This window comes from Erpetoichthys calabaricus, chromosome 1 (genome assembly GCF_900747795.2).
Source record: "Erpetoichthys calabaricus chromosome 1, fErpCal1.3, whole genome shotgun sequence".
NCBI classification, from domain to species: domain Eukaryota; kingdom Metazoa; phylum Chordata; class Cladistia; order Polypteriformes; family Polypteridae; genus Erpetoichthys; species Erpetoichthys calabaricus.
In genome coordinates, this window is record NC_041394.2 from 20,568,000 (window position 1) to 20,593,534 (window position 25,535).

The following is a 25,535-nucleotide window of genomic DNA, read 5'->3' on the forward strand; positions in this document are numbered from 1 at the left end:
GCGATGGTGTGGTGCACTAGGGAGAAGGCTGGAGTAAGAATATCGGGTTCGGAGTTATCCTTTACTTGCTTCAGAACCATTTTGGTATTGGTACTGAGATCCAATAACTAGTATCAACACCATAGTCAAAATTCTAGTAACAATCCAACACTAGTAGACACACACATACATTTAGGCAAAATGAATCATAATGAAAGTGTGTGTAATGATTGCAAAAATACACACACACCCGTACGTTTATATGGTTGTATTTACTGAGGATCTCTCTACCCTCTGAGAAGCATTTAAGGAAAACCAGGCACTGCTTCTAAGAAAAGTGTATGAAATCCAATCTGTTAATCTTTAAACCAGCATTTCCAGTTGTTTTTCCTCTTCCATAATATACTGACAATGTTATCTGGTGGTCAAAATACAAAAATTCTCAGTAGTGAAAGGTTAGCTATGGCCGTGTTTTGCACTTTTACATCTAAGGACAATTATTCTGCCCCTAAACTGCTAATAGTCCTTTTTTTTTTGCTGTCATTCACATACTAATGTACAATTTATGTTCTACTGTATATTTATTATTATTGAGAAACTGATAACGGTGTGGTTGTGCATTTTATTGTATATTTTAATTATTTACACCAAAAATGGACAAATGTGAGCTGCTTCTGTTCTGTAATTGCAGAACAGCTATTAAGCAGTTAGGCTTCTTGAGTGCAGATGGGTCCTAGCTAATTTTCTGCAAGCTGAGAGTCAGATGGTAGCTTGAAAACTAATTGCTACTCTCTGAGATTGCTGTTTAATCCTTTTGTGTGTTTGTGGCTGAGTATTAAACAGGGTTCATAGGCAAAGAGAGATGATTTACTTTTCACGTATTTGAATATATATGCTTAGCTCTTAAAAACTAGTCATTTTTTCTGATTTGAAAAGTGCTTTGCTTTGCCAGCCATCAGGTTCTACTTTATTGACTATACAGTGAAATAACCCTATTATTCTAAAAGTCAGTTAAATGTAATGATGTTTATAATGGAGTAATAATATGTAATATTTACTTTAGAAACTGTTAGATTGATTACTTTCTGAACATACCTAATGAGAGTTGACTGTACAGGCAGGGATAAATGCCAGTTAGTAATTTGCCTTGCACAGGATGATCGGTTATTTGTATGGCACACTTGTACATACAACTTCAAACAGTCAGACTTGAATGGTTTTGGAATGTGGCAGAAACAAGAGTTTCTGGAGAATACACTGCAAATGTGGTGAGAACATGCTAACTTCACTCAGAAGACATGACAGCTTGAAATTGAGAGAGGGTCAAAATGCTGTTTTGCAACATCTGTTTCTTATGCCACCACTATTGTATTTTTTGTGTTACTATAAATTTATTGATGTAAACTTCATCTTTTTATAGTGTACTTTGACTTTTAGAAGAGTTTATGAAATTAGTTTCTTAAAAGGCCAGTATGATTCAAGTACAAACTGACTGCATTACTCCAGATCTAGTCAAAAATTCAGTTCATAGACTTAGTAGTACACAGTAGTATAAATATTGTGGGTTAGAATGGAAATTGTCCAGAAAGATCAAATATACAGGTGTGATATTATGTTTTTACACCTTTTTGTAATAATCAAATGAGGTAAAGAATTCTATTTGTGAAAATGATATAAAACATGGTCAAAAAAGGGTGTTCGGAATGTGCATTACAAGGAAATACATGTGCATTTTCTATATCTTTAAATATTATGTCATGTGGTTGATGTCTGGCAGCCTTTAACTTTTATGACTTCTTCAGGTCAAATTTGACCCATTTTTGTGTTTAAAATCAGTAAAAGCATCCTACATTATATCTGTTCAGGATGAAACATTGTTACCTTTCCTGCTTTTCCTTGCATAGCTTTTAAAAAGGTTTTTCTTCACCATGTCTTTCAGATCAAATTTGACACACCATTATTAACTTTAATTGATTTCCCTGTACATTTAGGGTAGTTTGTTCGCAGCCCCCCCAGAATTGTAAAAACTTTTTGTAAAGCACCCTGGCTTTAAAAAGAGTAGAAGAGTTTCCAAGTGTCACCTTATTGTACATCTGCTACACATTCTGAACACAGCAAAGTCCAATGGGTCACCACGGCCTCTAATGGATTTTTCAATGCATTTAGGGTAGTGTGTTCACAACCCATAACAGCCACCTAAATGCGGTCTTCTCAGCCCAGAATTATAAAGGCTTTTAATAAATTACCCTAACTTTGTAAAAAAAGCAAAAAAATTTTCCAAATGTGACATTTTTGTACAGCTGCTACACATTTTGAACACTGCAATGTCCTTCAGGTTATATAAATATTTCTATATTTCTTAAGCTTTTACAAAAGCTAAATTTCAGCTTGGAACAAATAAAGTTCTATCTACTGTATGTATCTGCCTAATTAAGTGAATTTTAAGTTTGCTTTTATAGTGGATTTTTGTCTCTATTTAGGGTACTGTTTGTTTACATCCTATAAAGACCATTCTTAAATGTCATTTGTCATAAAACTTAGGATCATCTCTGCTTCAACGTAATAGGTTAAATCAACATAAAATAGGTTTGGTATGAAATCTAGGACATTTAAACGGGGTGTTAGAATTGGGTCAAAAAAGACCTGAACACAACAGCATTAAGTCAGCACTTGAAGATGTTGTGAGGGTTAAAGCAGATATCAATAACTTGTATAGTTTTTGCTATAAAGTGTGATGAAGACATGTAACAGAGGAAAAGAGACATTGATCCAGTTTTGTTAGTCAAAGGACTTGCTCTTGATTTGTATTGTAAAGATTTATACAGCAGTGTCTGCCAGCTAACACTGAATTGAAGCTGTCTGTGGTCAAATAATATGGAGTGTTCAAAAAGTTGAAAAGAGGAAGAAGTACAAGTAAGAGCAAAATATATTTGCAATTTAGAAGGCCATGAGTCTCCACAATGGCCACTCACATTTCAAAAGTGCATGCTTACAGTGTCTTACTGTATTAAAGAGAGTGGAAGAAAATATATATATATATATATATATATATATATATATATATATATATATATATATATATAATTCACTAAGCTGCCAGCGAGTAAGACACCCATGGAGCACGCAGGATGGAGCCACGCCCACCAACTCTAAGACCATTGGATACAACGACAACTCGCAGAGCCACGCCCACCGACTCAGACGCGTCGACTCACAAAGCACGCCGTCATTCATGTTCGTCTGTGCTACAGTCCACATGCACCTCTGAGCCATGTTGACTTTTCGGTTACGATGCACGACTGCGTGCACCATCGCAAACTGTTTTATTCACGGTACATACAGCGATTCGCATCCGCGACAAACATGCGTCTTCTTAGATGGTCCTGCAGGAACACGAAAAACGTTTCCCCACCCACCAACACTTCTTATTCCTCAGCCCGCGTCCACCCTCGCTCTCCAGGCATTCACACTGCCTGCTCATGTGCCCAGACGCAACAACTCACCAACCACCTCGTAAGTCGCTTTCGTCTGTGCTACAGTCCACATGCACCTCTGAGCCACGTTGACTTTTCATTATTCTTTTCGGTTATGACACACGACCGCGTCCATCATCGAAAACCATGGGAAAGGAACAACGAAGCCCCGCCCACAAACTCAAACCCTCCTCCCACGTGATAGGGAACGCACCTCAGAGCACCGCCCGCCAACTCGAAACGTCCTCCCACGTCCACCCTCGCTCTCGAGGCACGGCTTACTCATGTGCCCGCCCCAAACAGCTCACCAAACACATACTCACTCGCTTTGGTTTGTGCTACAGTCCACATCCAGCTGTGAGCCACGTTGACTGTTCATTTGCCCTCCATGGCTACCACTTCAAATGTATTTCATGGAAACAACACTTCTTTCAATGGTATACAAATTCCTGCATCAGGTAACTGTTTGTTTCTATCAGTCGGGTTTTTCTGGAAAAACGTCATTGATGAAACTGTTGCTGTCAAACTTCGCAACATGGCTGTTGGCTTTATTTGCCAACATTGGGATAACTTTGGCGACGTGGTGTCCGTTGTTATTAGTCACAGAAGCATTGTTATACAGTCTGCTCAACAATACGCTGACTACATGAATACGTCCAGAGTCTATGGTGGCGAGGCAGAAATTGTGGCAATGTCCCAAATGCTTCCAGCTACTATCACCATTTACTTCCGAGAACGTTCTCATGCCTCTCCTCGAGTTTACAATCTGGCCCAACGTCTCTCCATATCCCTGCTCTTTAGCGGTCCTTTGGATCATGGGCATTACGAGGTTCTCATGCCTCTCAAATACACACGTGATAACCTTCTGGTGACATCTTTTGACGCTGTCGGTATGTGCACACCCACTTGCTCGCCACACTAATGTGACGTCACCTGCCCACTCTCCTCTTCCTGAAAAACATTTAAAGACACACTCCCCTGAACAAATGCATTCCACACAGGACTTTCAATGCACCTTTTGTTCCAAAAGCTTCTGAGTGCAGAGATATCTGAATGCACATTTTAAAAAAACACACACTAAATGAATGATGCAATGTGAACATTGCCAGTAATGCTTCAAAACAACTCGCGCTCTCAAGAGACACTTACAAACTCATTCCACTCTCACCTTCAATTGCACATTTTGTAACGAGGACTTCACAGGTGAGATGGATCTCCACAACCATATGCAAATCCATTCAGCACAAACATTTGTATACAAAATTTGCGACAAACACTTTCACGCACGCAGATATCTTACTAACCATCTCAAAACACATTCCCTGATGAATTCTTTTCAGTGTCAACACTGCTACAAAACCTTCACACGCCAGAAATATCTCAAAGCACATTTAAACACACACTCCACTGAACAAACGCATTCCAAACAGATCTTTCAATGCACCATTTGTTCAAAAACGTTCCGAGTGCAGAGATATCTCAACACGCATTTAAAAACACACTCCACTGAACGAATTATGCAATGTGAACATTGCCAGCAATGATTCGAAACAACTCATTCCAATTCCTTTCAGTGTCAACACAGCACTAAATCGTTCATACACAAACATCGCATTCAGTTTTCTGGAGCTTTTCAAGAAAATACCGCCATTCATGTTCAAGAACATAACATTGGCCTACCTACCGCACTATGTGCTTCTTGCGATGCTCTTCATTGGCCAGCAGAGGTCAACACATCCGGACATTACACTAAGTGTTGTCATGCCGGCAAGGGGTCTTTGCCACCGCTATCCAAACCTCTTTTTTTAGAAGACCTCTTGACTGGCAAGAACCCGCTGTCCCGAAATTACTGTGATGCAACTCTGCTTTAGCTTTTGCGTTAATGGGCGCACACATCGCTCAACAATCTGGACAAGGACCGTATGCTTTCAGAATCCACGGTCAAATTTATCACCAGGTCTTTCCTTTATATACCAATCCTAACACGTCACCACAATATGGTCAGCTATATATCTTCGATTCTGCTGAGGCTACCAGTCAACGTTTGCAAAAGGAATGTAATAGCGCTTGCAGTGACATTTTGTTGCTGCAACTAGACAACATGATACGACAGGTTAATCCCTTCGCAAAGTCTTACATGCAAATGCATGACATTATCACTCACAGTAACCCTGTTACTGCTGTACGAATGGTGTTCATGGAAAATCCACATCTGGATATGAAAAGGTATAACGCCCCATTTTGTCAAACTGATGTTGCTGCTATCTTTGTAGGTGAAGACGGGGAACCTCCTGCACAACGCGACATTTGCATATATCCAAAGGGAGATGCTTGCAAACGTATCTCTGTTCTCAATATGAACTGTGACCCCATGGTTTATCCACTGCTGTTCCCTTACGGAGATCCAGGCTGGCACATACAATTGACCCATGTTGAGGAAAAGCGAACCGCGAAAAGAACTGTCTTTCAGGAAGTGTTTAGCCATCAATAACTAATTAGGCGTGAGATTGAGCATTAACAGGTATGTGATGCCCTTGGATGTCCAGAACTGCATGCGCGCTACACTGAATGGATCGACGTGTGTCTACTCGGCGCCGAGAGACATGGGTAAGCCGTTGAACCCCATTCATGCTGACCGTGGCTTGCAATTATTCCCCACGAACAAGAAATACCCAGTAAGTGCGGGTCATACGCTCGCACTGATCACGTCCCTGCCCTCAACACCTGGCATGGGATAACAGATAAAAATTAGCCATTTGGCTACATCTGAAATGTTTAATATTGACATATTTAATATGCACTATTCTTATTTCAATAAATAAATCTTACTTCATTAGTGATCAGTTGTTTGTGAGCATCTTCTTCAGTGTTCTCATTGTCACTGTCTGTTGACTCACATCCAAGCAGTGAATCAAGAGCTAGTAGAGATCTATTTGAAGTTCTCACTGCTGAAGTTGAAGCACCCTCATCATCTGATGCTGTTGCTTCTTCGTTCCCAGTGGCAAGCTGAGTGTTTTGAGTAATACTCACATCCATGGACTGGAGGGCCAGAGCCTGAATTTTGTTTGTACACTGAACCTCTCTTTAGGTTTCAGGAATTTCAACTTTCGAAAACGTGGTCTAGTGCAGTTGTAATGATTAGTTGTTTGGATCATCATCTTTTAAGGTGACCTCTCTTGACCAATGTGCAGTGATCTCCTCTGTAGCAACTGCCTGGAATGCCTGCACAGCAGCTGTACCATAAGCAGTGTGGGTATGGATTTCAGAAGCCCTTTGACCAGTGAATGCAGAGTAGAGACAGTTACATAGCTTTCCCCACTCAAGTAGACTGTAGCACATTCACAGTCCTGGAGAGCTTTAGCCAGCTCCTCTAAAATGATCCACTGATCAACTTTGAAGTCTAGGTGTTTCTTCCCTCATTGTATTACTGTTGGGTCAGAGTTGCAGTCAGTGGCCATCTTTGTTCCAGGAGGCGAGTTATCATATAATAAGTGCTGTTCCACCTGGTAGAGACGTCTTGGACAAGTTTGTACTACTGGGTCCCCATCTGTTTCTGCTTGGTCTTGAGCTTGCTTGAAGCTAGTTCACTTTGTTTAAAGTGCTCTACAAGACACTTTGCTGCTCCAAGTGCTTTACTGATCTGAGGGTGTTTCAGTGCATTATTGATCACCAACTGCAAAGTGTGTCCTGCACAGCGGATGGACATCCACAATGTTTTACCTGCAACATGTTAGCAGCCAGGGTGACATTGGAGCCATTGTCATGAACAACTGCCACAATTTTGCTTGGAGGGATCTCAAACTTTTCCACAGCCTGCTCAATCCATGCGGCGATGTTTGTCCCAGTGTGTCGTTCTTCTAATGGCATGGTTGTGAGGCTGAGGCTAATGAGCTTCCAATCAGCACTTATAAAGTGGCAAGTGATACCAAGATAAACCTCTGTGGCAACACTGGTCCAGGCATCAGCTGTTAGGGCAGTCTTGTTCTTGGCTAATTTAAGAGCAGTTTTCATCTGAGTAATAGCAGGTTCATACTTTCCCTCAATGAGCTTTGTAAAATGAGTTCTGGAGGGTAAAGTGTAGCCTGGATGAAATGTGTTGATCATCTGCTTGAAGCCCTGATCTTCAACCATAGATATGCAGTAGGTCGCATGTCATTGACAATCATGTTCAGGATGCTTTCTGTAAACACTACAGCCATTTGAGCAGTGCAAGAGCCTCTCTTCAGGATAAACTCGTCTACACGCCTTTGCTTAGTACCACTGAAACATAAAGAGCAACAGAGAAAGATGTTTTAATCATCACACTCTGAAGGAAAAGTGTTGTAGTTTATCACATCATTTATTATATTATGCCAAAATAAAAAAATAGCGGACTAAAATATGTAACAAGCTAATTACTGATATGCTTCAAAACACAAGTTACCTAACGTTAGTTAGGGATAGTTTACTATTCATTTGAACTCAAATATTGTACGAAAAAAGAAGAAAAAAAAAAACTAGGACGGCTCAGCTACTCCTATTTACGTTAGCAAACATAACTGAAATTATATTCACTAAACCCTTTAACCGCCGGAACCGGCTAGAGTCGGTTTCCAGTGCAATTTGGAAGCATGCTGAAGCTGAGTATATGCAGCAACATATATTCATTGAACTCCGCAAACGGCTATATTTGCTTAACAAGAGTAATTTGCCAGCACACCGGAGCTGATTAGTCAGTGCCGTATATTCGTTGAGCAGCCAGCTCATGACCACTGCCGGCCCAAGCAGAACTGCAGCACCACTGTCTTTGGGATTCAGCCGCTGCACTAGACGAGCCTGCAATCATCAGCGTTTACCTCTGTGTGTTTGTGTGCACCCAGTTCAAGCGCAGTTGGCTCGGTGATTTACTGAATCTGTGGCGTCAGTTGCACCTTGAACATATAATAATAGATTGTTACAGTAGTTTTTTATAGTTTTTACAGTTCATTTGCAGTGTGTAAAATGATCAGTGTTGCAGTAATTGTGATGCTCTTTGAATGAAAAAAATACGTGTTCCATTAAAATTTCACATTTTCTTTGTGAATTGTGACTAGGGAATCCATTCCCGGACATTTTTGCTGTAATTCCCGGGAAAATGGGAACGGTCAAGGTCGCATATATAGTGTGTAAATGTGTAAAAATCGATCAAGAAATAACAGAGTTATAGCTGAAAATAATTAAGGTGGTGCCATTGCTGCAGCTTGCACTTCATCAGACAACAGCTTTGAACAGCAACTTGAAATTGCAATGCGTCAGTCTGTTGCAGCCACATTATCTGTGCCAAGAAACTTGCCATCACAGAATGATGATAAGAAACTGGATGCATCAGTAAAAGCTGAAATGGCGGTGTTTCAGAGCAAGTGTATCAGTATCTGATGATTGTGCCTCCTACTTCAGTGGAGGTAGAGCGTGCTTTCTCAGCAGCTGGCTTACTTCTGCACGAAGGTGCGCTCTTGCCTGGACGACCGCACGCTGGACACGTTGTGCTTTCTACACTCTTATTACCGCAACTAAAGATACATGTACTTATATGACAGCATGAACTGCTTGTAGATAAGGTTAGTCTTTTATTTGTGTTAACATATTGCAGTAGTTTTATTAAAAATAAGTGTTGGTCGTTCTAAAACCATTCACATGTGAGATGCCCGTGCACTGTGTCATCCCCTGGATTCCTGGGAATGAAATGTGGGATTCCCGAATTCCCGCGAATGGATAAACCCGTCCGGGAATGGATTCCCTAATTGTGACATTTACTTAAAAAGTGCAGCTAAAAAGGATTTGGCATCCAGGGATTATTATAGTACAAACATCAACGTTAACACGTGACACTAACTTTACTCTCCAAAACTTACCTCTCAAGAGACGGTGGCATCACATCTCCAGGAGTGCTTGCGTTTCAGATTGTAATGCATCGCGGTGGTGCTGCCGTGAAAAGAAAGCTCCGCTTCGCATAATCTGCATTCAATTTTTTTTTCTTGTTCGGTGAAGTGCTCCCACACTTTAGAAAGTTTCTGTCTCGATTGTTTTTCATCTCCTTCCCCCTACTCTATCCAACTTGCCATTGCAACCACGTTTATTTTCCTCTACGTTCTTCTTCTCCTTAGATGTTCTTGTTTGTTGGTAGTACTGTTTGCAGTCTTCACAAACAATAACGAACGATACTGCCCCCAGATGTTCATGTAGTGCATTGCAGTTAGAAAAACCAATGTGTTTTTTTTGTGACTGGAGCCTCTTTTGAAGGTTCTGTTTATGACGCGTCGACGATAAAAAATCTGCATCAATGATTTTTTTGTAGTCGATGTCGTCGATTACGTCGACTAATCGTTGCAGCCCTAGTTGATTTTTAAGATGTTCATTCTGCTTTTCCAGGTGTTCTGGTTATTTCATTCCAATATTACCAATTAGCATATCAGCCTTTCAATATTCAGCCTCATCTGCCTGGGTGTCTTCTGTGCCTGTTGTTAAATTTCATTAATAAGGTACAATTAAGGGAGCAAGTACACATGAAATCAGGCAAATTAATAGGAAAATAATAAAACAGTCCTATGCAGGTATAGCTGATAAAGCAAAATGCTATTGAAATGAGGTTAGTTAGAGAATAACTGGTGAATGTGGTTGAAACAAAAACCTGCAGCCACATGAGGTTCCCAGGACTGAGTTTTAGAACTACTACTATAGAATGACCAGCATGGGGTGGCTGGCCAGTTAGCCAATGTCTCCACACTGTGACTGTGTCTGATTTGTCTGTTGTAATTAACCATGAAAACCCCCAGACATTTATTTTTCTTCAGATGGATGCTCAGTGAAAAAACTAATCATTTACGTTTATTAGGAGTTTTGAGTGGCGAAATTCACTAAAGCGTTTTTTGCTGCAGATTTACCGGGTTTGCAGAATTTTTTCAATGAAAATTTGCTATCTGGCCAGCTTAGACAAACTTTTATTTCCCAGCTCTCCATGATGTTTTGTGAGGCTGGTATGACATCACAGAGCTGTAGCAGCCAATGTTGGATGGGGATGTCACTACCAAACCTGCACTTCCTGCCTAAGTTGCAACATGCGTGGACATAACTTTCACACATACTGTAAATGTACTCCACCTCACTCTTGGGCAGCATATTGTCACTACCCAATTGGTACTACAGCCAGTGTATTTTCATTTGAGGGGTACATTAGCTGACCGTAAATAGTATGTTATAAAAATGCTTACTTCTGTAAGATGAGTAGTATTTTGTGACTTCACTGCTGTATTTAAGCATGTTCAGCTTCTCACTATGTAGCACAGATCAGCTAGTGACAGGTACAGGTACAGCCCCACCAACTATATAATGCTGACTCAGTGGGTGTCAGTTAGTTATATTACAAGTACTGGGAGTTGATGAGATGCAGGGAGAAATTAAGAACTTGAAATATTGTGGACTCAGAGTATAGTTTTATCACAGTGGTTAGCACTGCTGCCTCACAGCTCAGAATCACATTTCTGGCCACAGTAATCAGTCCAGCATAATTGGGAGAGGCTTCCTTATCCCTGGGGGACATAGAAAAGACCATTGCACCATTATAATCCACGTTTCTCTATCCACATTGGCTTTAATGGATTTCACTGAGTTTACCAGAATTCTTAAACAACTCCATGTTCTTCACAACCTTGAGGCGAAGCAAATTCAGTGGTGTTCACTCATTACTATTAACCAGTTTGAAAATGCTTCATTTTACTGTGTGTTTAACCTAATATTTAGTTTTATATGTGTATTTTGTTTAATTTGTGGTTTGTTTTATATTGTAAACTTGTTGCACCCTATTCACGGCTTTTGCTATAGCAAATAAATTTAACTGAAAAAAATAATGAATTAAAATCATCTTAATATTCTGGTTGTATGATAAAATACACTTCTGTCTAATACTTCTTATATGTAATAAAGTAAAATACATATTTAACTGTTTTGAAAACTGCATTACCACTTAAATTAAAAAGTAAGTAGTGGCCAAATTATTAAATTAGTAGCAATTAGTGCCATTTAAAAATAGATCAAATTAAAGTGAAACAGAGAAAATTAATGCACTAAGAAAATAAAGTACTTTTTAATCAAGGATTACATTTATTATTCATTCATTTCACTCCATTTTTGTCAAACCTGTTTATTTAGGCCTAAGGTTTAAGGATGCCTGAACCTACCAAGGCTAACATTGTGCCAACTACACCTAATTTATGAATTAATTTTTAAAATTAACTCCCATCTCACATTGAATGACACCAGGATAAACACAGATACCCCCATGACCCAAATTGCATAAAGGGGCTAGGAATGAAGGGATAGACAAAATTGAATTAGAAAATTTTAAGAGCAAAGTACATTAAGTAAAATTAATAAAAGTGTATAATTCCCCAAAGTAAGCATAATAAATTCTGTGCCTCATAAGTGCAGAAAAGGACAGGTCAGAAATCTGTGTCTGAAATTAAGTTTGTTAAGAAGTAAGTCTTGGCACGACTCTGTGGGCTATTTTTATTTCAGAAAGAGAATGAAAAGTTCAATTAAGAAAGGATTTCAATTAGAGGGAAGAATTAGACTCATTAAAAACTTGTGTGGAGCAAAAAAAAAAAAAAAAAAAAAAAACAGCATTCATGTCATCACTGTCTTGGATTTAGGCATTGCTTTGTTTTTACAAATGAGACCCTGTGAAAGAATCAGTCTCAACACACAAAGTTTGGGGTAGCCACCCTTATATTGTTCCCTGGCTGCAGAAGGGTAATTAATCAAGCAGGTAGTGCTCTGTTTGAGGTTTAGAGCACCCCACACCTGGTGTGTTATTACCCTCACTTGGTCCATACAGTTCCCTTCTACTTATGTGACACCCAAGTAGATTGTTGGCATCAGAAACATATGTGAACTGGAGAGAACCCCAGAGATGGGTACAACAATATGTAATGAGCCAGACTGGAATTCAAAGGTGGAGCAGAGGCGGAATTCAAAGGGATTTCTTAAATTAATTTCTATTGATTAAATGTCATCTATACTTTAATTGCCAAGTAGTCATATTAAAAAAAAACAAAAAACTGCTGTCACACAGTGAATTAAAATGTCAACTTTTATTGGCATATCATAAGCTTTCTCTCAATTCAGAATTTCTGCTATGGATAAGAAACAGAGAATCTGTGCAGAAAGACATGTGACCTTTAATGCTAAGGCAGGATTAAATAGCCAGCTGCTTCAACAACTGTAAATTCCATAAGCACTAAATCTACTTGTGAAACTGTGTATTGGAAAACAAAATGAAAATAGCAGGTGTCAAGCAGAATCAGCTTCATTATACATACTAAGTGGTATTGTGCATTTTTGCGGGAGTTTGTATGTAACCGGCATGAGGCTTTTGCTCTTGAGTTGACAGTTTAGTATTTCAAATAATATTCAGATCTCTGCTAAATAGTCTAACTTAATTACTAATATAAGACAAAGAATAGCTGAATAGCTGAATGGCTAAGTAGTCATCCCCTTCAAGTCAGTATTTAGTAGATGTACCTTTTTCAGCCTTGATAGCCCTGAGCTAATATGTACACGTCTTTGTCTCTCCATCTCTTCCATTTCCCCCCGTCGTTCTTCTTTGCTAAACTGCTCAAACTCTGTTTGGTTGCATGGAAATAGTGAATGAGCAGCCCTTTTTCAAGTCCAGTCACAAATTCTCAGTTGCATTGAGTTCTGGACTCTAGTTGGCCTCTCCACAACATTAACATTACTATTTATAAGCCATTCCTATGTAGCTTTGGTCAGTGTCTTGCTGGAAAATCAATCTTCTCCAATGGAGCAGGCTTCTTGCAGACCACAAAGTTTCCATCTACATATTTTGATGCTTTCATTTTACCAACACAAACCTTCTAGGGCCTAATGCAGAGAAGCATCTCCACTACCTGATGCTGCCATGACCATGCTTAATGATGGGGATGGTGTGTTTTTTTTATATATATAATGTACAGTGTTCAGACATTTAAGTCTGAAGGTCAAAAGTTCAATTTTGATCTCAAATGAGCATAGAGCGTTTTTCTTACCGATATCAAAGTCCCCCATGTGCCTTCTGCTAAGATGTCTTGTGTGTTCTGGCAATTCACCTGGGAAACAGTTGTTGCCTTTGCAGTCTCTCCAATTTCCTCCACTGTAGCTTGTACTTCCTTCAGAGATCTCTTGGTAGCCTTCTCACTAATTTTCTTGCACAATCACTCTGTTTTTGTAGACAGCTCCACTGCTATGATCAGATTTATGAATCTGCTGTAGGGATATTCAGTGACTTGAAACTTTCCATCATCTGACTTGTGCTTGTCACAGAGTTGCTTGGATTGTTGTTTAGTCTTCACTGTGTATGTATAACCACCAAACTGACTTGGTAGAATCTGGTCCTTCCATATTCAGGTACATTTTCAAGTACAATCAACTGAAACCGTAGACAGGTGACATCCATTGAACTAGTTCCCCGACTTCTAAAAACAATTGGCCGTACCAGTGATGATTTAGAGGTGTCATATTAAAGAGGGTGCATACTTATACTATCAATTATTTTTTGCTTTATATTTTTTAATTAGTTTAGTCTGTTTTCACTTTGACATGAAAGTCTTTTTCTGTTAATCAGTTTTGAAAAAAGCCAAGCTAAATCCATTGCGATTCAATGTCATGTAACAATAAAATTTCAAAACTTCTCGGGTGAATACTTTTTATAAGCACTATATGTGTTACTAGATTGTGGTCATGCTCTCCTATAAGGATTGTGTTGGAAGATGGACACCTGTGTGGTTTACATTGAATTTTGTGCTACATATTTTACTGAGTTGAACATTTCTGATCAATGTATATTATTCTCAATGCGGTGCAGACTAGTTATCACTTTAATTCCTTCAGACATGTTCATTACCCTCTTTATGTTGTTGTGTCTGTGAAGAAAAGACTACAGCACCAATTTCAGTCTCTTTTACATACACTGAACAGTCGACAGTGTGAAGTTAAATTTACTCAACTTTCTGAAATTGATGGAATCTAATATTCTGAATGTGAAAATGAAAACTTGCAGTGCAGTATATTCTACAGTAGACACCTTCTTTTCTGTCATTATCACATAGTTTCGATAGGTTATCCTTTTTCCCCCAGTAAAGCTTATTCTGTTAATAGAAACAAGCAAAGTAGAGTCAGTCCTGAAGGAGATGCCAATGATGGACGGAGCACACACAAGCACAAACCCATACTAGTTATGGTAGAAAAATTCAAAGATGTCGGTCACATTAACAGAATGCCTGGACTATAAGGAGATCAACATATTTTTGAGGACAGCATGCATGTTACACACCCCAGGACAGAATTCATTTTACTATGAGAACAATACTACCCCTTATCACTTTGCTGTCCAAGTTTTTTTTATTTGTTTGTACATACAATTCATAAAGAGCAAATATACTATCCCAAAAAAGGAGTCTTGTGTGGATATCACATCTTAATGTTGTTTTTTGGCCTTTTTGACACTGACCAGTGCAGTTTATGGATCCAGAGCAACAAATAATCATGCCAATTGGAATTGCTGAGATATAGAAATTTCCATGTGCTTTTATTAGTTTCCATTGAAAATTTCAGATATTGCAATAGTGCAACATAATATAGATATGATATGATGGTGGACTTTGATAGTTTTTGGGCTGTTGTATACAAACAAACACCCTTTCTTCATTTCCATGTGTGTCAGTGTGTATATGGCATGGTAAATGGCAAGAAGAGTAATTACTCACTTGTTTGTGAACTAACTACGTATGCTTTAGGCTGGGGTGTATTACCTGTTCTGTTGTGTTGCTAAGTAATAGGCAGTAAAAACTTCCTGTTATAGTTGTACTGAGGTGATTTGCTGAACTTACAGTATTTTCCTTTGTTTACAAGAATGACTTTTACACTGAAGTCTATACCTAAGCCATGTCTAAGCATGTATGGTGTTTCTTAATTTGGATATTGAGATATGTTTATTTTTAGGTGCTTTAATTTCAGGGAAACAATATAAGAACAGTCTAAAAATGATCTTGGTTGTATAGATCGCTTATTATCAGTAGCATTTGTTCGCTTGCAAATATTCTTTTAAAGGTCATACATTTGTTAATAGTTCTTGACTCTGCATTTACAAATTCTGAATAAAGTGTATCTGTGTGAATTGTGGATTGATTGACAGATCAATCTTTATATACTAGTACTCATATTTCATACCATTACAACACTCTTTACTCTGTAAATTAGATTACCATACAGCATGACAGTAGAGAACAGTTGTTTTCTTGAGTAGCTAGTATATGTACAATAAGACTTTGGTTAGGACTTTACACCTGCATGAACCACTAAGGAAAAGGAATCTGATATTTGTTTATTTATGGTGTGTATGCTTTGTTGTGTGTATGGTTGCAATTATAGTAAAATCTGTCCAGTTAAAAATGTTTAATGCCAAGCTTGTACTGCTAACTCATTGCTATTTATTTTAAATTATAATAAAAATGAAGTTTCATTTCAGTATACAGTAATCCCTCCTCCATCGTGGGGGTTGCGTTCCAGAGCCACCCGCGAAATAAGAAAATCCGCGAAGTAGAAACCATATGTTTATATGGTTATTTTTATATTGTCATGCTTGGGTCACAGATTTGCGCAGAAACACAGGAGGTTGTAGAGAGACAGGAACGTTATTCAAACACTGCAAACAAACATTTGTCTCTTTTTCAAAAGTTTAAACTGTGCTCCATGACAAGACAGAGATGACAGTTCCCTCTCACAATTAAAAGAATGCAAACATATCTTCCTCTTCAAAGGAGTGCTTGTCAGGAGCAGATCATGTCACAGAGATAGAGAAAAGCAAACAGATCAATAGAGCTGTTTTTCTTTTAAGTATGTGAAGCACCAAGGCACAAAGCTGTTGAAGGCGGCAGCTCACACCCCCTCCTCAGGAGCAGACAAAGTGAGACAGAGTTTGTTTTTCAATCAAAAATCAATACATGCCCTTCCAGCTTTTAAGTATGCGAAGCTCCATGTAGCATGTCGTTTCAGAAAGCAGCTGCACAAAAGATCACAACTTGAAGATAATCTTTCAGCATTTTTAGACGAGTGTCCGTTATCGTCTAGGTGTGCAAACAGCCCCCCTGCTCAATCCCCCTACGTCAGGATCAGAGAAAGTCAGCGCAAAAGAAAGAGAAAAGTAAGCCGGGTAGCTTCTCAGCCATCTGCCAATAGCGTCCCTTGTATGAAATCAACTGGGCAAACCAACTGAGGAAGCATGTACCAGAAATTAAAAGACCCATTGTCCGCAGAAACCCGTGAAGCAGCGAAAAATCCGCGATATATATTTAAATATGCTTACATATAAAATCCGTGATGGAGTGAAGCCGCAAAAGGCGAAGCGCGATATAGTGAGGGATTACTGTATGGTCAACAGTAGTGAAATTGGTGCCAAGCTCACAGTGAATTTTGAACTACTATACTTCTGTATTATTAAAATATCTGTCAGAAATAAAACTCCTTCCAGATAAGTCTATTGTTTAGAGAGTTCATGAAACATACTTTACTTAATTTGTCTAACATTCATTTTTTTACCTGCCCTTGCAAAACAGTACTTTAGACAAAGGAGTTACCCCAAAACTGCATTGAACCCTTAGTAATGTTAAAACAATTTTAGAATGAAAAGCTAGTTTATATCTGACATTGAATGGAAAACCATACTTCAAAGATTGTATTCTTCTCTTTGTGGCAGACATGGACTAATGCAGTGTAAGCTCATGTACCATTTCATGGCATGTGCCTGAACCTTGATTATTTATTTATTTAGAACTGACTTAGGAAAGTTAATAGTCCCCCTGATCCTCAAAAACCTGCATAGCTGCACTGTGTACTGCATACTGACCAGCTGCATCACAGTTAGGAATGTATGGCAGCTGACTACATGGCTCAACAGAGGAGGGTTAACCTTGTCCAGGTCGTCATTGAGGCTATAGTCACATATCGAGAGCATAATTATGTTAAATTAATATCTATGGAAAGCTCCTTACAATAAGAGTTCATACAAAGTCACCAACGAAACTTATCCACTACTGTTTCCCAACAGTACTGTTAAGACACAAACATGTCTAAGGATTTTTGTGAGACTATGAAAAAGGACATGGACCTGGTTGGCCAAAAATGAATTGTAGTCAGGTGAAGCAAGGGGTTGAAAGTGGGAGATCAGAAAAAGACAGGATCAAAACAAAATAGAGCAAGACATTAATCAGAAATAAAGAGCAAAACAAAGTTGAAACTAGGAGACTAACTTAACACTAGGGTCTGCCTGAATTTGAAACTAGCTACAATAGTGAAGAGTTTTGACAATTAATTTAACTACTGAGGTATAGAGCAAACAATGACCATTGTGCATATATGTACTAATTATTATTATTATTATTATTATTAAACTTATCTAATAGTATGTGAGACAACTACAATTCTGTCTGGAATGGATGCCACCAGTTTGTGGATGTAGGCAACATTTTCAACCACTTTTCCATCATTAAATCCTAGATTGGTCAGATGGCTCTACTGGTGTTTCACTCATTGCTCCAAATAGTCTCACGGATTTTCCTTGGGGTTTAAATCTGGGGAATTTGTAGGGCATTTGAGATATAAGACTGTTTCAGAATACTGCTGTCATCTTGGAAGACTGGGATAGACATTTTGTGTTTACTCAAAAGAAAGGTAACGCATGGTCATATAGAAGCCCAATGTAGCCCCTTTGGTTCAAGTGTGCTATCAACTCGACCAAAACACCCATTTCCTCATAAATAAAACACCCCCAGATCATCAGAGAGCTGCCTCCAGCTTGAATAGCAATTTGCACACTGTCTTCATGGAAGCCTTCATGCAGTTTACAATGTACCCTTGCCTTGCATCATTTGAGTACAAGCAAAAACACGACTCAGTAGACCAGATAACATGCTTCTCAGACATCAACAATCCAGTTTTTGTGGATCTGTGGCCACTGTAACTGTGTAGGTTTGTGAATAGCTGTTAGCAAGGGCCTCTTCCACAGTACTGTGCTTTAAATATCCATGGCATGCAGTTCCCTTTTGAGTGTTCATTCAGAAATGGCTTATTGTAGGCATGCATCGACTGTCCGCAGAAATTTTTGCTGGGTGGCAAAGTGATTTGCTGTCACAGTGCTTGACGCAGGATGACAGTCCCACTCTGTGAGCACCATCTTTCGAGTGCACTTTGATAAGCAGTTGATTACAATGTATGCCACTGTTGAAAGACCTGTTGAACAGTGTGCTTTGAAAGACCCGCAAAGTCATTAACTTCCTGTACACTGAGCATTTGGCATGGCTGAACACTAAGACCAATTTTTGCCAATCATTTGCATTAGTAGTATGACCTATTTTTTATTGAGAAAACCAAATACACATAGGATTCCACTATTCCTCATCACTCTGTGTGGCCCGTAGCATACAACACAGCTTATTATAGGACAGTATTCATACAGGAATGCCTTGTGTTGGTGTCTTAATTATGTTTCAGCACTTGTATAGGCGGTAACATTTTTTTTTTTGTCTGGTGAGCTTAGCATGAATAATCACATATGTAGTGTATATTGTGTGTGTGTGTGTGTGTATACATTATGTATGTGTGTGTAATATGAAATATCTTGCTACTTCAGTGACGTGATCAGTGTGACGGTCATGTTTTTTTTTTAGCATCGTCAAACTTTGTTGTGAAAATACAAAATAAACACATTAAATCACGTTAAAGCAGAAAATACATTATAAACCGAATCCCCATACAAAATGAAATACATAAAAAAAATTCATAGCAACATTTTAAATAACTATCATTCAGTGCTATGCCAGGAGATTCTTAAAGCTGTTTTTTTTTTTTTTTTTTTTTTTTTTTTTACACCTTCATTCCTTTAAGTTTCTAACTTGTATGCAATCATCAATTTACTGTATGTTATTCAGATATTGAGACTCTATACTGCACACATTTTGGGGGGAGAAAGGCAAAATGTAAATCAGCTATTTTTGTTAGGTCTTTTCATCATAGCTTAAGCTATTTAAACCATTAGAAATCTTTTTAAATGCACCTAAGTATAAATTAGTCTAATAAATAATGCATATTTTAATGTATTAATAGGAATAATTAATCCGCCTTTGTATTTTTAGGTTGTCAAAGAGAAAGTTAAATTTGAAGAACCACCACCTAAAGTCCTGTTCATATCCGCTGGTAAGGAATTTTTAAAAGAACTTTATCCAACATAAAATTTAGTAAATTAAAATTTAGTTTGCTAGTGATGTATGAGGAATTTTGTATTGTACTGCAGAATGTCAAAACTGAAACTTTATTACAAATCAAAAGATTACATATGTTTCTTTAGAAATGGCCACATAATAAAGCTGTAACAATTCTGTTGTAAGGAAAACAAGATATGAGGTAAGCATGTTACTTACTAGTAATCTCTACTAGTTTGGCAATACCTGAAACATGCACAGTTATAAGCAAATTCTTTGTTTTTTCCTCTCATTTTACTCTGTGTGTTAAAAGTATGAATTTTGTTTACATCCAACCGCTGTATGTTAAGATTAGGCTTAATTAAAGGGAAGCGTTGAAAAAAAGTAGACATTATGCTGTTTTCGTGAATAACCGGTGAAAAAGTCCTAATTACTTGGTCAAAACCTAAATATTATGTTTATGGCAGCAAGTTTACCTGTTACTTGAAAAGGAACCTCTAGTTTGACGAGTTTTACCTGACTGAATCTTTGAAGCTGATCAGATTGCCTGTGGTGTACGTTCTTGTCACACTAAACACACACTTGAATATTTCATGAACATTTCAGTTTTGTTGTGTTTTCAACATTTTTTTCAGACAAGGGGATGTTTTTAAAGTGTTTATTTGTAGTAGCAGGACATCCATAATCAATATTTTTGAATACTAAAGTAATGGACTGTATAGGATTTTCAGTGAATGGGTAATAGTAAATTAAAAAAGTGTACAGCAATGTTTAGTTTAGAAATAAGGCATAGCTTGTAAAGCACAAGTTGATTCCTCCGCTTCCATCCCAAAACCCAACACCTCTGTGAGGCCGATGTGAACATTAGGAAAGACTTTTCACAGTGCAGTTGTGACTTGCATGTCACTTTTTTTGAGCATGTTCGCTTTTGATTTGGTTTTAATACATAAATAAAATTTTATAAATTTCCAGCAATGGTGCTTGCTTGTAAAATTCTTAGGATGATCAATCCTTGCCTTAAACATTGGTGATTGATGGTGTTATCGCTGTGGGTGGGGAATAACCATTTTAACTGAGTAAACCAACATTGCTATATTGCATTTTCATTTTTGCCACAGGGTGTCCTGATGCACTCTAATAAAGTACGAAAGTTGTTCATTTTATATACAACAGATGGACAAATTGCTGGCTAAGAAGAAGTCAGCCTTGCCAGTTTGACTTCAAAGCAAATGACCGTGGTAAGCCAAAAGATCTAACCAAAATTATTTGTTGACTAAGCAGGAAGGTGGTTGTTGCAAAAGTCTCACAAATGAAGAATCTGCACATTCATTTACATGTATAATCCAGCAGAGTCCATGAGTTTAGCCTATGCTCTAAGCACAAGCTTTCAAAGGCATGTTTTATCTGCATTTGTTTATGTTTTGCTTTTGGATTTTGCAAAAACACATACACATGGCAGTGAATCATGAGCACAACGTATCACAGTCATTTTATTCACATTTATGTGAGAGTTAGTAAATTGTTTGCTTAATGTATACTCGTGTCTTTTTTTTTTTTTTTTGCTATGCCACTGGGGCATTTAAAAGAGCAGTTATAACCTGGAGTAAAATCAAGTGATAGATTTATTAGATACAAAGGGTATATGTCAGATTCTTTTGGGAATGGGGATATGTGTCTCAGTCATTGAAATGGTGCACTGAGAATTTGAGGAAGTCCTCATTTCCTTTAAGAGCCACCCAAAATTTTAATGAGTCACTTCCATTGTGAGAGACTGATCCACATCTCCTGCATTGCTGATTGCATAGTACTGAATATATTATCTTACTAATGGTTTATAGAGAAATGTTTGAGTCACATACTGAGAATGGATAGACAGTAATGGTCATTTAACCACCTACACAGGATTTTATCCCACCAGTTCTGATTCTGTTCACGCAAAACTGGGCAGGTGTGCTGAAGGAGTTTTAAAATGAAGTATGATGATCAGTGCAGCAGGTTGGACAGTTCGTCTCTGACCCGGCAAAAGAAAGAAAGCAGCCGTTACGTTGGGAAGTCTAGTGAGAACAGCAGTTCCCCTTGAAGATGAAGATGAAGAGGATGAGTGGTGGAGTGACACACTGACATTAGCAGCTGTTTAATGGTCCTTTAAATGACTATTTATTGTCTTTTTTTCAGAAAGGACCCAAATCAGCTTCCACTGCTAGACTTGAGAAATGCTTCTCATCCTTTCCATCTTTGAATGGGACCATGAGTCTTCAGTTTGACCACCGCCTTTCCTTTCCCAAATTAAAGTCAGACTGACTGACCTACTGTGCTGTTCATTGCACATCATTTTAAACTTACAAAAATATAGGAGCTATGAAATATAAACCACACACGGGGGATGCGAGTGAACAAGATTGGATGCAAGTTGCTGGTGCCTGATATGCTACAGTATGAGCCAGGTAGCAAAATCTTATACATTTCAGTATTATTTTTTTTTTTTTTTAGTAAATAAAGTACACAATAACATGTAATAATAGAATACATACATATACTGGATCTGTAACGTATGTTTATAATGGCTGTTAAGTACATTCTGTAAATATACTAAAACTTAGATATGTATGTACCCTTATGCAGCTGGCAGCTCTACCAGTTTTACTAGATAGGGCGTAAGTCGATAGATACTTGTACTGCCACCCAATATATAACACTGATCCCTATGAGCTGGCTGCTGTACTGCATTGCTAGTTTGCATCCATAATTAGGCATATGCAGCTTAAAATGAGCCTTAAAGGAGCCCTCCATTCCCTGAGAAAGAAAACACATGCAACCCGGTGAAATAATAATTGCAAAAGAATAATAATTAAAATTGCAAAACATCAATAATTCAAAGGGAAAAGTATCTGCACAAAGATCAGAAACAAAAGTCATTCCAGCTGCGCCTGCTGCCAGGACTTCAAACAATGAAATGTACCAGTGCTGTGTAGCCACGTAATAACACTGCTAGTGTGTTTCCCACATTATATAAATTATGTTATAAAATACATTACAGTTGTATATATTTACACTTATTGCTAGTATGTGGCCATTTGTTGTATTTTGTTTTTGGTTATAGTTCCATCTTCATCTTGTGTTGTTTGAGGCATGGTATTGCAGTTGTTAGCACTGCCCCCTTATAGCTCAGGTCTAATTTTTAGCCAGCAAAGTTGGCAGATGCTTCCGTAGCCCTAAGGAGCAGCTAAAACACTGTTATAATCCACTCATTACTAGCTCAGTTCCTCCTTCCCCATTGAGTTCAGTGCATTTTTGTGGTGTTCTTGGTGAAGTTCCCAAACATTTTTGTGATTTTGGCATACTCTTGGCGAAGCTAACCCTACAATGTTCACTCATCACCAAGGCACCAAACATTTATCATTAATAATAACAATTAAACCACAACTTTTTGACCACAGGAAAACATTTCTTAAATTGACTATTATTTTTGGAGTAATAGCCATATCAGCCCATGGACACAAGCACTTGTTTTCAGTGCGATTTCTTATTTATATCTGCAGAAGATACTTTGAAATCACCAATTTCTTTTGAAGATGTGTGCACAATAAATAAATAACAATTTTCTGCCTTTTAAAGGAATTATTCTTTTTACTCTTTGTTAAATGAGATCTGAATCAAATGAGAAATTTCTTGAATCCCGGCACTTAAAGCCTATGGAAAAACATGCACATAATACAAAGAAATATGCAGACTTCACAGAGACTGATCCCAGAGGTCAAAAGCAAATCCATGCCTATTAAAGTGCAACCTGCCAAGGTAACCATTGTATAATTACTGTGACCGCCAGTTCACCAGAGCTAAAAGTATGTAAACAGTGTGAAATAGCTCAAAACAGAACAAAATAGTTTACTATATGTAGAAGTGACTTACAGAGGCACATGTTTAATAGAAATGATATGAAGCAAATATATATACGTGTATATATTTATGAAACTGGTTTTAAATTATCAATGTGGAAATAAATGCCTGAAGATGTCAACTGTCAACTGTCAACTTTCTGTAATTATATGGCAGAGTGTAATCTGCATAATTTGGCAAGATTCCTGTTTTTTTTACATTTTTACTTAAGGCAAGTATGCCAATAAAAGGAAAAAAATAAACCTTCATGGGAATAGCCTATGGGCAGTCATATTGTAGAACTGATGAAATGAGCATTTTTCAATTGTGTCTTCCTGCATTATCTATTATCCTGTGAAGGTCTTAATGGAAGAATGCAGATCTGAACAGACCTGCCAACACTGTCCTTCCAGACCACGCAAAACTCCTCTTAATCTCAAGAAGCAGTGGTTAAGCTCCTCAGTCTAAATTAGCATCTGTTTGCAAAAACGTCTCTTTGTACTGTCTGGCTTTAGGTCACTACCTAGAGTATGTGACTGTGCCAAAGTTTAAAGATAAATGTAAATACCTGTAGTTGGTTTGTTTAGGGTTGTTATGTTTCCCAGTGTCTTTGAACAGATTGAGTGTATTTCATTTATTTTTCAGAGAGTGAACAGCTAGGTTAATTGTAGCTTCCTAGATGTGTTGGACAATCAGCCATAAAGCTGCCAGTTTATTCCCTTCAACTGATTTAGTGTTTTTCAGTTGCATTAACATAGACATTTGCCATTTATGCAGAGCAGTACATTAGAAAGTACTAACAATGCTTCCCTCCTTACATACTTTGTATAATATAGAATAAAACCAATCTCTTTCTGTATATCATGGTACATATTTACTGCATTCTTGCAGTGTTCACAGAGTCATGTACAACCAGGATGCATGGACAGGGGGTCAGAAGCAAGCCTACTTCCTTCTGTACCCGTTTCAGTAGAAAATCAGCCATATTCGAGTCTCAGTGGGCTCAATATACTTTATAAATCTAAACTTGACTTAGGAGCAGTACAGGGATGCATGAGCCAGACTTTTGAACACAACTCAGTACAAAGCCAGGGCATGACTTTGAACACTGCATGTAATCTGCTGCATTTGACATTTCATCGTAACAGACATAATGTTTACTCTGAGGCCAGATCATGATGATTTGATGTTTTGGCAAACTAATCAGCATATTCCTTCAACCTCCTTTCACTCTTTAAGGCTGAAAATGTTACCAATAATAATAAAGCTTAAGAAGTGGTTTGACTTTTGTAGCCTGGTATCCTTGTTTTGCAATGATAGTTTACCTGCCTGTCCTCCAACTGGCCACATCTAAAGTGACTTGCTCATGGTCATACGATGTTAGTAGCAGGATTTGAATCCACTACCTCAGGGTTTAAAATTCAAGTTCAAAGCCTTAACCACTCTGCTTTTGTTAACTTTGAATTAGACTTCTACACATCTAAAGTGTTCTTGAGCAAATTGCTCAAGTTCTCTTAGGTTTGGTTCCTTCTCCCAGAAATTGGGAGTGTGCTCCCCTCGACTTTCTCGTATACTGAGATAGAGGAAAAAGTCATCAGAACCACTTAGTTACGCAATATTTCTCAAATATATTTCTGTTTCTCATCATAACTGATAATATCGATACACAGTCTTTTATCTCTATAATCAAACTTTATATTAAAATGATACACTTAGGGAGGTCGAAAATGGTGGTGGAATTTTTTCATTATTACATACGCATTACCTAGATTACATGCAAAGTAAAAAGAGCTATAGTCCCCTAAAAACGTAGAAAAAGTGTTAGTATTGTGTAATATTTGTTGCACTAAATTTCCATAGGTTAATCTGCATTTAGCTACATTTAATTATGATAATGACGGCAGAAATAAAAAATTAATTTAATTAAAGGTGTTTAATTAAAACA

General features: G+C 37.9%; 1 protein-coding gene across 3 annotated transcripts in view; it reads left to right on the top strand.

Moving 5' to 3' along the window:
- sipa1l3 (signal-induced proliferation-associated 1 like 3) overlaps window positions 1–25,535 on the top strand; it is a 292,225-nt gene that overhangs the window by 94,778 nt on the left and 171,912 nt on the right. For all 3 annotated transcript variants that reach the window (XM_051933960.1, XM_051933955.1, XM_028796163.2), the window contains exon 2: window positions 19,649–19,709. The gene's annotated coding sequence lies outside the window, so the exon portion shown is untranslated. The remainder of the gene's footprint in view (window positions 1–19,648; window positions 19,710–25,535) is intronic.